This window comes from Triticum urartu, chromosome 6A, assembly GCF_056163025.1.
Source record: "Triticum urartu cultivar PI428250 chromosome 6A, HENAU_Tu73, whole genome shotgun sequence".
NCBI classification, from domain to species: domain Eukaryota; kingdom Viridiplantae; phylum Streptophyta; class Magnoliopsida; order Poales; family Poaceae; genus Triticum; species Triticum urartu.
Genome location: NC_141878.1, coordinates 108,650,106 through 108,665,180, shown reverse-complemented (window position 1 = coordinate 108,665,180; position 15,075 = coordinate 108,650,106). Strand labels below are relative to the sequence as shown.

Below are 15,075 nucleotides of genomic sequence, written 5' to 3'. Positions count from 1 at the left end.
TCGTACCATTTGGACTTCGTTTGATGCTCCAACGGTTAACCGAGGGACCAAGAAGGCCTCGTGTGTGTTGCAGCCCAACACCCTTCCAATTTGGTCCAAAACCCACCAAAACCCTCTCCATCCTCTAGAGCGTTCGATCATGATCGCGTGGCCGAAAACCGCACCTCTTTTGGACACTCCTATCTCCCTCTATGCCTATAAATACACCACCCTCCCGAAATTCGCGGTTCCCCTTGTCCGAAACCCTAGATCCACCTCTCTCCGCGTGGCCGGACACGTCCGCCGGCCGCCGGACACGTCCGCCGCCGCCCGCAGCTAACCGCGGCTTGCCATGTGGCGCCCGAGCCCACATCGCCGCCTTCCTCCGCCGCCGACCCGAGAAGCCCACCCCGGGACCCCGAGGCCCAGACACCGCGCCCCACCGCCCGTTTGTCGTCCGCCGACCGCGCCTGCCCTTCCCCGACGCCGGCAGGCCCCTTCGACGCCGGCCGCCGTGGTCGCCATCACCGGCCGCCGCTGCCTTGCCCGGCCACCGCTCCGCCCGCACCGCCCCGAGCCGGTGCCGCCTCCCCCGCGCCGCCATCGTCCTCCGCCCCGGCTTCCTCACTCCGGCGCCGACCTCCCTCTCTCCGGCCGCCCTCGTCTACTCCAGCGCCGACCCCCGGCGAACCTCGTTTCTCGCGCACGCTCGATCTGGATCCGGATCCGGGTGAACAGTAACCCTAGATCCGGAGGGTATATTTTCTCTAAGTCCCCAGTTTCTCAGATTTTTGGCAAACTTTGACGCATCGTAACTCCGCATCCGTAGCTCCATTTTGGGAATATAGCATATCAAAATGTTCGCCTTAGAGAGTACATCATTTCATCTCATTGCATCATTTTCATTTGAGTTCATCTTGATGCCTTAAATGCTGTTGGAAGAGTGCTATTTGAGTTAATTGTCAGATCTGCTGCTCCAATTAGATATTTGTCATTTTTGCCATGATTATTGTGTGCATGATATGCCCCTGAGCTGTACATGTGTTTTGTTATATGTTTTTCCATCTATCCATAGGTGCAACCCATGTATTTTTGTGATGTGTGTGGTGACTAGCACAAGCTTGCAAAGTGGTGCATTCGTTAATGCTGATTTTAGGGACTTAGCAATTCCACTAAGTCCTTGATCCGTTTATTTCAATATGCCATATGTTCATGTTGTTTCCTAGTGATCTGTGCCTCTTTTGAGGATGATCAGTAAGGATGATTTGTTAATCTTGTAGTGCTCTATCCATCCATGTCTTTCTTTGAAATTATGGAGCACCCTAGCTTGAGTCAATCGAGCTCTACTTTTGCTATTTCATGAATCTGGGCAGATTGTCTACTTGTTAGCGATTTTGCCGAGGATGTTGTAGTTGATCCGTGCATGCTATGTTATTGTTCTTGCCATGTCTAGCTTGTATAATGTGTATTATTGATGGGTGCATGATTAGATGGTCATGACTTGCTCTGTAGTGAGTGCATCGAGCTCGTAAACATGCCTACTTGATATCTGTTTTGCATGCTCCAGTTTTTCACTAAGTCTGTGATCTGATTATGTTTTTGCCATGTTCACATGCTTGCAAATGTATTTTCTGATCCCTTTTGGCTCCAAGTCACTAAGGGACTTTTGTTAACCTCTTTGAGTAGCTCCATGCCATGCTTTAAATTGCCATGTTCAGGTCCTGTAGCATATAGTTTTCATGCTCCAAAGTGTGCTACCTGATCTAAAATTCCAGACAAGTGTTAATTTCACCAAGTCTGAAATCTGTTTACCAAATGCACTTTTGCCATGCTTGTTTGAACCTGTTAATGGATGAATTGGCCATAGCTCAGTGTTCATCTTTTGTTAAGAATCATGAATGGATCCCTGCCATGTATTTTGTTGCCATGTTTGGGTGCGGTAGCATGTCTAACTTGTTGCATTTAGATGGCTACTTGCTGTATATCGTAGACCGGTGCCATATTTGAATTGCTTGCCATTTCCAAACCGTGACTCCGATTCCGGCATTCTTTATATTGTTTTCGAGCGAAATCATCTCACCTTTCCAGTGGCACACTTTTATTTCCATGTTGAGGCCAGGTTCATTCATTCCTTGTCAAATCTTGCATATGCATCACATATCACATCCCGCATAGCATACCATGTTTGCATCATGTTGTTTGAGCCTTGCACGTGGTTGATTGTGTCCTTGTTGCTTGTTTGTCCTGTTTGGGTAGATCCGGGAGACGAGTTCACTAACGAGGAGCCCGTTGAGTTTGCTTTCGAGGATCCAGTCAACTTTGACAACTTTGCAGGCAAGATGATCACACCCTCGAAATCACTACTATCTTTGCCTTGCTAGATGCTCGCTCTTTTGCTATGCCTATGCTACGATGCCTACTACTTGCTTATCATGCCTCCCAAATTGCCATGTCAAACCTCTAACCCACCATGTCCTAGCAAACCGTTGATTGGCTATGTTACCGCTTTGCTTAGCCCCTCTTATAGCGTTGCTAGTTGCAGGTGAAGATTGAAGACCGTTCCTTGTTGGAACATTACTTATTTGTTGGGATACCATTATATTGCCTTGTTATCTTAATGCATCTATATACTTGGTAAAGGGTGGAAGGCTCGGCTTTTGCCTAGTGTTTTGTTCCACTCTTGCCGCCCTAGTTTCCGTCATATCGGTGTTATGTTCCCGGAATTTGCGTTCCTTACGCGGTTGGATGATAATGGGAACCCCTTGATAGTTCGCCTTGAATAAAGCTTTTCCAGCAATGCCCAACCTTGGTTTTACCATTTGCCACCTAGCCTCTTTTTCCCTTGGGTTTCCGGAGCCCGAGGGTCATCTTATTTTAAACCCCCCGGGCCAGTGCTCCTCTGAGTGTTGGTCCACCTGTCAGCTGCCGGTGGCCACCAGGGGCAACTCTGGGCTGGCCTACCCGTACATAGGACAATCTGAGTGTGCCCTGAGAACGAGATATGTGCAGCTCCTATCGGGATTTGTCGGCACATTCGGGCAGTGTTGCTGGATTTGTTTTAACTTGTCGAAGTGTCTTGTAGAACCGGGATACCGAGTCTGATCGGAATGTCTCGGGAGGAGGTCTATTCCTTCGTTGACCATGAGAGCTTGTCATGGTCTAAGTTGGGACTCCCCTGCAGGGATTTGAACTTTCGAAAGCCATGCCCGCGGTTATGGGCATATGGGAATTTGTTAATGTCTGGTTGTAGATAACTTGAACCTAAACTTAATTAAAATGAATCAACCGTGTGAGTTACCGTGATGGTCTCTTCTCGGCGGAGTCTGGGAAGTGAACACGGTGTTGGAGTAATGCTTGCTGCAGGTTGTTCTCTAGATTATTCGTTCGCGCTTTGCCTTCTCTTCTCGCTCTCTTTTGCGAACAGGTTAGCCACCATATATATGCTAGTCGCTTGCTGCAGCTCCACACATATTACCTTGTCTTACCTATAAGCTTAAATAGTCTTGATCACGAGGGTGCGAGATTGCTGAGTCCCTGTGGCTCACAGATTACTTCCAAACCAGATGCAGGTCCTGACGACTCCGTTCCAGATGACGCGCTTGAGCTCAAGTGGGAGTTCGACGAGGACTCACGCCGTTACTATGTGTCTTTCCCTGATGATCAGTAGTGGTGCCCAGTTGGGGCGATCGGGACCGTGTCGCCTATTGGGTTGATCTTTTATTTTGGCGCCGTAGTCGGGCCACGAGTGATTGGTTGATGCAATGCTATTTATGTACTTTGATTGACGTGGCGAGTGTAAGCCGACTATGTACCTTCCCCTTTTATTATCTATTTACATGGGATGTTGTGAAGATTGCCTTACTTGCGACATTGCTTTCAATGCGGTTATGCCTCTAAGTCGTGCTTCGACACGTAGGAGATATAGCCGCATCGAGGGCGTTACAAGTTGGTATCAGAGCCTTCCCCGACCTTAGGAACCCCCACTGCTTGATCGTTTTTTAGCAGCCATTGTTGGGTCTAGAAAAAAATGTTTTCGAGTCATTTAGGAATTATATATCGGAGAGTTTAGGAATTCTTTTTACTCCCCAGTCTCCTCATCGCTCTGGTAAGGCATCCTGACGTAGTGTTTTGACTATTCTCTTCTCAAATTTCACAAAAAAAAAAATTTAGGATCACGCGGGTATCTTGGAATCGTTCTGATGGTTTTGTGACGAGAACATTGTTCTTGGTGCCTCCTGTCATTTAGGGGTTGCGGCAGTGTCCCGGGGAGTTGAGCTCCGAGGTGTTGTAATCACAATTTTATCGTTGCAGTTCTAGAATATCTGAGTTTAGTACGCCGACATCGAAAATCTCTTTTATGCAGTTCGTTGGTGAGATAACCTCGACACCACCCAGTACTGGGGCGGGAGTTCGGGAGTATTGCCATAACTTGTATAACGGATGCTTTTCGAAGGTTGAGGTAGATGGTTTCCGAAGTTTTTCTCGGTTATGTGTTGAAGGATGGATACAGCTGGATGTAGGATTTGCTAGATTTGGGTGAGATATTATGCTTCCCCTGTATCCCAACACCTGATTGCATAACCGGAAAGATTCGGGAGTTTCATAGGTGGGAATTCGTGTAGCTCTAGTTCTTCTTCCATGGATATTTGGTTTGAGATTGGGATTTCTTACCGAGTATTCGTTCTTGCTCCGTACCTTGTTGATTTGTTCTTCTACCTAAATTCTAAGTGGCTTCTCAATTTATGGATATGTGACCATTTCAAGTGGAATGCATTCGTTCATTTGGTTCGGATGTGAAGACTATATGTTGCAATTTCATTCCGTTGGATTCAGCTTCAATATTTATCTATCAATGTGCTAATGGATGTCAACCTCTTCAGGATGGCTCCTCCAACGCGCACGACTCCGAATCCTGATCCGCCACCACCTCCACCTCCTCTGGAGGCATGGCAAGCTATGATGGCCGCAACCAATGCAAACACGCAGTTGATCATGCAAATTCTTCAAGAGCGCAACCAAGCAAACCAAGGCAACCAAGGCAACAATCAGAATCACTTTGCTACACTCAACCAGTTCCTTGCAAATCAGCCAAAGACCTTCAGCAATTGTGTTGAGGCAACTGATGCCGACGATTGGCTCGTGGATCTGTGCAAGCATTTTGAGTGTAGTAACGTCAGGCCTGAGGACTTTGTTAAGTTCGCTTCCTTCCAACTCAAAGACCAAGCTGCAGAATGGTTCCAGCAGTACAAGGACTCCAGAGGAGGCCATGTGATTACCTGGGATGAATTCCGTCAAGATTTCAAAGCTCATCATATTCCTCGGGGCGTGGTTGAAAGCAAGCGTGAGGAATTCCGCAACCTGAAGCAAGGCTCTTTGTTTGTCTATAACTATAACAAGTTGTTTCAGAAGCTCGCCCGCTTTGCTAAGCAGGACGTCCTTGACGAGAAGAGCATGATATACCAGTTCAGGGGTGCTCTCAGAGAAGAAATCCAGCTAGCTCTTGTTCTCTTTGAGCCCCTGAGGTACGATGAGTTCTACAACAGGCATTGAAGCAAGAGGCTTCTCAACTGAGGTGTGATGCTTCCAAGAAGTGAGTCAGAGATGCTACTCCTTCTTCCTCTACTCAAGTGTCCAAGCAGCAGAAGTATTGGCTTCCTCCTCCTCCGTTCCGTCAGCCGTATCAGCAGAAGAGCAAAGGTGGCAGTGGATCTTCCCACCCACCCAACCCTGGCTTTCAGAACAAGACTTCGTCTCAAGCTCCAAGATCGAGTGCTCCATATCACCGTCCGCTTTCAGAGGTCACGTGCAACAAGTGCCAACAGAAGGGTCACTATGCCAACAAATGCTTCAACCAGAGGCGTCTCCCTCCTCCTCCTCCGGTGAGATCGGCAAGTACAGCTGTGGTCAAGCATAACCCCAAGCACGCCAAGATCAACTTGGTGAATGCAGCTCAGGTAGAGGACTCGTCAGATGTCATCATGGGTAACCTTCCTGTTAACGATATTCCAGCTAAAGTTCTTTTTGACACTGGTGCATCACATTGTTTCATCTCAAGACCGTTTACATCTAGGCATGAATTGACTTCGCAAGTTTTGCCTAGTCCGTTAGCAGTTGTCTCTTCCGGTAAGCGCATGCATGCTAACTCCATCGTTCCGGATGTTACTATCACCTTGGGTGACTACAAGTTTCTGGCTTCTCCAATGGTTCTTGGTGAATCAGACATTGATCTTATTCTCGGAATGGATTGGCTTTCTAAGCACAAGGCTCACCTTGATTGTGCAGCCAGGCAGATTCAATTGACTCATTCGTCTGAGGATGTAATTGTCTTTGCCGCTCGTGATGATACAATCCGGCTATTTTCTCTTAATGAGAAGGGTGAACTCGATGCCATCTCTCAAATCCCAGTCGTTTGCGAATATCAAGACGTCTTTCCATAAGAGCTTCCAGGAATGCCTCCGCACCGGCCAGTTGAATTCATCATCGATCTTGAGCCTGGCATGGAACCAGTGTGCAAGCGTCCTTACAAGCTCGGACCTGAAGAGTTGATGGAGCTGAAGAAGCAACTCGATATTCAAGAGCGAATGGGTCTCATCCGACCTAGTTCCTCTCCGTGGGGTTGTGGTGTTCTTTTTGTGAAGAAGAAGGATGGAACGGACCGACTTTGTGTTGACTACCGTCCATTGAACAAGAAGACTATCAAGAACAAATACCCACTTCCCAACATCAACGAGCTGTTCGAACAACTCAAAGGTGCCCAAGTATTCTCCAAGCTTGATCTCCGTATGGTTTATCATCAGATTCGTATCCGCGAGCAAGATATTCCCAAGACGGCTTTCAGGACAAGCTATGGTTCATATGAATACACTGTCATGTCTTTTGGCCTCGTCAATGCTCCTCCGACTTTCTCTCGCATGATGAACTTCATCTTCAACGCCTACACCAATGACTTTGTTTTGGTCTATCTCGACGACATTCTGGTCTTTTCAAAGAACAAGGAAGATCATGCCAAGCACTTGCGTTTGGTACTCGATAAGCTCAGGGAACACTAGTTCTACGTCAAGTTCTCCAAGTGCGAATTTTGGCTCGATGAGGTTCTTTATCTTGGGCATATCATCTCTGCCAAGGGCATTGCGGTGAATCCTGAGAAGGTGTCTGCAATTGTGAATTGGGAACCACCTCAGAACGTGAAGCAACTCCGTAGCTTCCTCGGTCTCGCAAGCTATTGTCGAAGATTCGTGGAAAACTTTTCAAAGATCACGAAGCCTCTCTCAAATCTTCTCCAGGAGCACGTCAAGTACGTTTGGTCTCCGGAATGTGACATCGCTTTCAACACTTTGAAAGAGAAATTGGTCACTGCTCCAGTTCTGACTCCTCCTGATGAATCCAAACCGTACGAGGTCTTTTGCGATGCCTCTCTCCAAGGTCTCGGTGCAGTGTTGATGCAAGAGAAGAAAGTTGTGGCTTATACCTCTCGCCAGTTGAATCCCAACGAGAAGAACTACCCCACTCATGACCTCGAGTTGGCGGCATTTGTGCATGCTCTTTTGACTTGGAGACATCTCTTATTGGGAAGAAAAGTGGACATCTTCACTGACCACAAGAGTCTCAAGTACATCTTCACTCAGCCTAATCTCAACCTCAGGCGGACTCGATGGGTCGAAATGATTCAAGAGTATAATCCGAGTATCGAGTATACTCCAGGCAAGGCCAATGTGATTGCTGACGCATTGAGCAGGAAGGCTTATTGCAACAGTCTGATTCTCAAGCCTTATTAACCCGAGCTTTGTGAAGCTTTCCACAAACTTAATCTGCAAGTTGTTCCTCAAGGTTTCCTCGCCAACCTTCAAGTCTCTCCTACCTTGGAAGACCAGATTCGCCAAGCCCAACTTCTTGATGCTATGGTGAAGAAGGTGAAGATTGGGATTGCCAAGAGTCAACCCAAGTACAAGTGCTACCGCCTTGATGACAAGGATACTCTCTTCTTCGAGGATCGTATTGTTGTGCCCAAAGGTGATCTTCGTAAGGTTATCATGAACGAGGCTCACAATTCTCTCCTCTCCATCCACCTTGGGAGCACGAAGATGTATCAGGACCTCAAGCAGGCTTATTGGTGGACTCGAATGAAGCGCGAGATTGCTCAGTTCGTGAATGAATGTGATGTCTGCAGAAGAGTGAAGGCAGAACACCAAAGGCCTGCTGGTCTCCTCCAACCTCTTGCCATTCCAGAATGGAAGTTTGACCACATTGAGATGGACTTCGTGACTGGGTTTCCAAATTCCAAACGTGGCAATGATGCTATATTCGTTGTCATCGACAAACTCACTAAAGTGGCTCATTTTCTGCCTATCAAAGAGTCTATCACTGCAGCTCAATTGGCGGAGCTATATACCTCTCGAATTGTCTCGCTGCACGGTATTCCACAAGTGATCTCTTCAGACCGTGGCAGCATCATTACCTCCAAGTTTTGGGATTCTTTTCAGAAGGCCATGGGCACCAACATCCGCTTCAGCACAGCTTTCCATCCGCAAACTAGCGGGCAAGTCGAGCGTGTCAACCAGATTCTTGAAGATATGCTTAGGGCTTGTGTGATCTCCTTCGGCATGAAGTGGGAGAATTGTCTTCCATATGCTAAATTCTCCTACAACAACAGTTTTCAAGCAAGTTCGGGTAAGGCCCCATTTGAAATTCTGTATGGCAGGAAGTGCCGTACCCCTCTCAACTGGTCTGAAACCGGTGAACGTCAACTTCTGGGAAATGACTTAATCACAGAGGCAGAGGAAATGTGCAAAGTCATTCGAGATAACCTCAAAGCAGCCCAATCCCGCCAGAAGAGCTACTATGATAGTAAGCACCGTGATTTGGCTTTCGAGATCGGAGATCATGTTTACCTCCGCTTCTCTCCTATGAAAGGTACTCGCCGCTTCGGTATCAAAGGGAAGCTTGCCCCTAGATACGTGGGACCTTTCAAGATCGTCAGCAAGAGAGGCGATCTCGCCTATCAACTCGAGCTTCCTTCAAACTTTGCAAATGTGCATGACGTGTTCCATGTCTCTCAGCTCCGAAAGTGCTTCAAGACTCCTGACCGCACCGTCAACTTCGAAGACATTGAGCTCCAAGAAGATCTCTCTTATCGTGAGCACCCCGTGGCTATTCTTGAAGAGACTGAACGCAAGACTCGCAACAAGTCAATCAAATTCCTCAAAGTCAAGTGGTCACACCATTCCGACCGTGAAGCCACCTGGGAACGCGAGGATCACCTCCGTTCTGAGTACCTGGCGTTCTTTCAGTCCTAGATCTCGGGACGAGATCCTTTCGTAGTGGTGGAGTGTTGTAACACCACGGATATGAATTACCTAATATGTATTCCAACTCTTGCCGTTTCCGGCGTTAAGTTATTTTATTTCCTCGGTTTTGGGTTTTTGTCTCCGTGTGTTTATTGTCGTTGTCATGCATCTCATATCATGTCATCATGTGCATTGCGTTTGCATACGTGTTCATCTCATGCATCCGAGCATTTTCCCCGTTGTCCGTTTTGCATTCCGGCGCTTCGTTCTCCTCCGGTGGTCATTTCTACCTTTCTTTCGTGTGTGGGGGTTAAACATTTCCAGATTGGACCGAGACTTGCCAAGCGGCCTTGGTTTACTACCGGTAGACCGCCTGTCAAGTTTCGTACCATTTGGACTTCGTTTGATGCTCCAACGGTTAACCGAGGGACCGAGAAGGCCTCGTGTGTGTTGCAGCCCAACACCCTTCCAATTTGGTCCAAAACCCACCAAAACCCTCTCCATCCTCTAGATCATTCGATCACGATCGCGTGGCTGAAAACCGCACCTCTTTTGAAATCTGTTTACCAAATGCATTTTTTCCATGCTTGTTTGAACCTGTTAATGGATGAATTGGCCGTAGCTCAGTGTTCATCTTTTGTTAAGCATCATGAATGGATCCCTGCCATGTATTTTTTTGCCATGTTTGGGTGCGGTAGCATGTTTAACTTGTTGCATTTAGATGGCTTCTTGCTGTATATCGCAGACCGGTGCCATATTTGAATTGCTTGCCATTTCCAAACCGTGACTCCGATTCCGGCGTTCTTTATATCGTTTTCAAGAGAAATCATCTCACCTTTCCAGTGGCACACTTGGATTTCCATGTTGAGGCCAGGTTCATTCATTCCTTGTCAAATCTTGCATATGCATCACATATCGCATCCCGCGGTTATGGGCATATGGGAATTTGTTAATGTCCGGTTGTAGATAACTTGAACCTAAACTTAATTAAAAGGAATCAACCGTGTGAGTTACCGTGATGGTCTCTTCTCGGCGGAGTCCGGGAAGTGAACACGGTGTTGGAGTAATGCTTGCCGCAGGTTGTTCTCTAGATTATTCGTTCGCGCTTTGCCTTCTCTTCTCGCTCTGTTTTGCGAACAGGTTAGCCACCATATATGCTAGTCGCTTGCTGCAGCTCCACACATATTACCTTTTCTTACCTATAAGCTTAAATAGTCTTGATCGCGAGGGTGCGAGATTGCTGAGTCCCTGTGGCTCACAGATTACTTTCAAACCAGATGCAGGGCCTGACGACTCCGTTCCAGATGACGCGCTTGAGCTCAAGTGGGAGTTAGACGAGGACTCACGCCGTTACTATGTGTCTTTCCCTGATGATCAGTAGTGGTGCCCATTTGGGGCGATCGGGACCGTGTCGCCTATTGGGTTGATCTTTTATTTTGGCGCCGTAGTCGGGCCATGAGTGATTGGTTGATGTAATGCTATTTATGTACTTTGATTGACGTGGCGAGTGTAAGCCGACTATGTACTTTCCCCTTTTATTATCTATTTACATGGGATGTTGTGAAGATTGCCTTACTTGCGACATTGCTTTCAATGCGGTTATGCCTCTAAGTCGTGCTTCGACACGTAGGAGATATAGCCGCATCGAGGGCGTTACAGTAAGGGGTTGATTTGGATCCATATGTTCATGATATGGTTAGGTTTACCTTAATACTTCTGTTGTAGTTCCGGATGCTTGCAGTAGGGGTTAATGATACGTCCATTTTGCATCATGCTTTTATATCCATATTTATTGCATTATGAGCTATTATTACACATTATGTCACAATACTTATGCCTATTCTCTCTTATTTTACAAGGTTTACATAAAGAGGGAGAATGCCGGTAGCTGGGATTCTGGGCTGGAAAAGGAGCAAATATTAGAGACCTATTCTGCACAGCTCCAAAAGTCCTGAAACTTCACGGAAGTCAATTTTAGAATATATAAAAAAATACTGAGCGCAAGAAGTTCACCAGGGGGGCCACACCCTGCCCACGAGGGTGGGGGCGCGCCCTACCCCCTAGGCACGCCCCCTACCTCGTGGGCTCCCTAGTGGCCCTCCGATGGCCATCTTCTGCTATATGAAGTCTTTCGATGAGGAAAAAATAATAAGCCATCTTCTCGGACGAAACCCCGCCGCCACGAGGCGGAACCAATCTAGGGCTCTGGCGGAGCTGTTCGGCCGGGGAGGGCAATCGTCATCACCAACGCTCCTCTCATCGGGAGAGGGCAATCTCCATCAACATCTTCACCAGCACCATCTCCTCTCAAAACCCTAGTTCATCTCTTGTATCCAATTCTTGTCTCGAAGTCCGGGATTGGTACTAGTAGGTTGCTAGTAGTGTTAATTACTCCTTGTAGTGGATGCTAGTTGGTTTATTTGGTGGAAGATCATATGTTCAGATCCTATATGCATATTAATACCCCTCTGATTATGAACATGATTATTCTTTGTGAGTAGTTACATTTGTTCCTGAGGACATGGGAGAAGTCTTGCTATTAGTAGTCATGTCAATTTGGTATTCGTTCGATATTTTGATGAGATGTATGTTGTCTCTCCTCTATTGGTGTTATGTGAACGTTGACTACATGACACTCCACAATTATTTGGGCCTAGAGGAAGGCATTGGGAAGTAATAAGTAGATGATGGGTTGCTAGAGTGACAGAAGCTTAAACCCTAGTTTATGCGTTGCTTCGTAAGGGGCTGATTTGGATCCATATGTTTCATGCTATGGTTAGGTTTCCCTTAATACTTTTGTTGTAATTATGGATGCTTTCAATAGAGGTTAATCATAATTTGGATGCTTGTCCAAGTAAGGACAATACCCAAGCACCGGTCCACCCACATACCAAATTATCAAAGTACCAAACGCGAATCATATGAACGTGATGAAAACTAGCTTGACGACATTCCCATGTGTCCTCGGGAGCGCTTTTCTCTATATAAGAGTTTGTCCAGGCTTTTCCTTTGCTACAAAAAGGATTGGGCCACCTTGCTGCACTTTATTTACTTTTGTTACTTGTTGCTCGTTACAAATTATCCTATCACAAAACTATATGTTACCACTTATTTCAGTACTTGTAGAGAATACCTTGCTGGAAACCGCTTATCATTTCCTTCTGCTCCTCGTTGGGTTCGACACTCTTACTTATCGAAAGGACTCAGATAGATCCCCTATACTTGTGGGTCATCAAGACTCTTTTCTGGTTCCGTTGCCGGGGAGTGAAGCGCCTTTGGTAGGTAGAATTTGGTAAGGAAAAATTTATATAGTGTGCTGAAATTTACTGTCACTTGTTACTATGGAAAGTAATCCTCTGAGGGGCTTGTTCGGAGTATCTACACCCCAACCAGTAGAGCAAAGAGTTGCTCCTCAACCTACTGAACCTACTGAGAATGAAAATGTCTTCTTTGAAACTCCTTCCGGTATGATAGAAAAATTGCTAGCTAATCCTTTTGTAGGAGACGGAACAACTCATCCTGATGAGCACCTAATATATGTGGATGAAGTTTGTGGATTATTTAAGCTTGCAGGTGTACCCGGAGATGTTGTTAAGAAGAAGGTCTTCCCTTTATCTTTGAAGGAAGATGCATTGACATGGTATAGGCTATGTGATGATACGGGGTCATGGAACTACAAACGATTGAAATTGGAATTTCATCAGAAGTTTTATCCTATGCATCTTGTTCATTGTGATGGCAATTATATATATGATTTTTGGCCTCGCGAAGGAGAAAGCATCGCTCAAGCTTGGGGGAGGCTTAAATCAATGTTATATTCATGCCCCAATCATGAGCTCTCAAGAGAAATGATTATTCAAAATTTATATGCTCGGCTTTCTGAAAACAATCGCACCATGCTTGATACTTCTTGTGCTGGCTCTTTTATGACGAAGACTATTGAATTCAAATGGGATTTATTGGAAAGAATTAAACGCAACTCTGAAGATTGGGACCTCGACTAAGGTAAGAAGTCAGGTATGACACCTAAGTTTGATTGTGTTAAATCTTTTATGGATACCGATGTTTTCCGTAAATTTAGCACTAAATATGGACTTGACTCTGAGATAGTAGCTTCTTTCTGTGAATCTTTTGCTACTTATGTTGATCTCCTCAAGGAGAAGTGGTTTAAATATCATCCTCCCATAGAAGTAAAAGTAGTTGCACCTATTAAAGTTGAAGAAAAGACTATCACTTATAATGATCCTATTGTTCCTACTTCTTATGTTGAGAAACCACCTTTCCCAGTTAGGATAAAGGATCATGCTAAAGCTTCAACTGTGGTTCGTAAAAGCAATATTAAAACTTATACACCTCCTGAGCAAATTAAAATTGAACCTGATATTGCTATTGTTAAAGATCTCTTGTTTGATAATATTGATGGGCATGTTATTCATTTCCTTGATGAGACTGCTAGAATTGCTAAACCTTGTGCTAAAGATAAAAACAGACATGTGGTAGGCATGCCTGTTATTTCTGTTAAAATAGGAGATCATTGTTATCATGGCTTATGTGATAAGGGTGCTAGTACTAGTGCAATACCTTACGACTTATACAAAGAAATTATGCATGATATTGCACCTGCTGAGATAGAAGATATTGATGTCACAATTAAACTTGCCAATAGAGATACTATTTCACCAATGGGAATTGTTAGAGATGTTAAAGTCTTGTGTGGGAAAACTAAATATCCTGCTGATTTTCTTGTTCTTGGTTCCCCACAAGATAGCTTTTGTCCCATTATATTTGGTAGACCCTTCTTAAACACTATTAGTGCTAAGATAGATTGCAAAAAGGATGTTGTTACTATCGGTTTAGACGATATGTCTCATGAATTTAATTTCTCTAAATTTAGTAGACAAGACCATGAAGAAGAATTACCTAGTAAGGATGAAATTATTGGTCTTGCTTCTATTGTCGTACCTCCTAGTGATCCTTTAGAACAATATTTGCTAGACCATGAAAATGATATGTTTATGAATGAAAGAAGGGAAGTAGATGAAGTATTCTTTAAATAGGAACCTATTCTAAAACACAATTTGCCTATTGAAATCCTAGGGGATCCTCCTCCACCCAAGGGTGATCCCGTGTTTGAGCTTAAACCATTGCCTGATACTCTTAAATATGCTTATCTTGATGAGAAAATGATATATCCTGTTATTATTAGTGCTAACCTTTCAGAGCATGAGGAAGAGAGATTATTGAAAACTCTGAAGAAGCACCGTGCTGCTATTGGGTATACTCTTGATGATCTTAAGGGCATTAGTCCCACCCTATGTCAACATAAAATAAATTTGGAAGAAGATGCTAAACCAGTTCGTGATCATCAACGACGGCTGAATCCTAAAATGAAAGAAGTGGTAAGAAAGGAAATACTAAAGCTCCTTGATGCAGGTATAATCTATCCTGTTGCTGATAGTCAGTGGGTAAGTCCTGTCCATTGTGTCCCTAAGAAGGGAGGTATTACTGTCGTTCCTAATGATAAAGATGAATTAATTCCTCAAACAATTACTACATGTTATAGGATGGTAATTGATTTCCGCAAATTAAATAAGGCCACTAAAATGGATCATTACCCCTTACCTTTTATCGATCAAATGCTAGAAAGATTATCCAAACATACACATTTTTTCTTTCTAGATGGTTATTCTGGTTTCTCTCAAATACCTGTGTCAGCCAAGGATCAATCAAAGACTACTTTTACTTGCCCTTTTTGTACTTTTTCTTATAGACATATGCCTTTTGGTTTATGTAATGCACATGCTACCTTTCA

At 45.0% G+C, this 15,075-nt stretch overlaps 1 pseudogene; it reads left to right on the top strand.

The window, feature by feature from the left end:
- Nucleotides 1-12,604: 12,604 nt before the first annotated feature.
- LOC147964315 (uncharacterized) lies at nt 12,605-14,834 on the top strand (annotated as a pseudogene).
- Nucleotides 14,835-15,075: the final 241 nt, after the last annotated feature.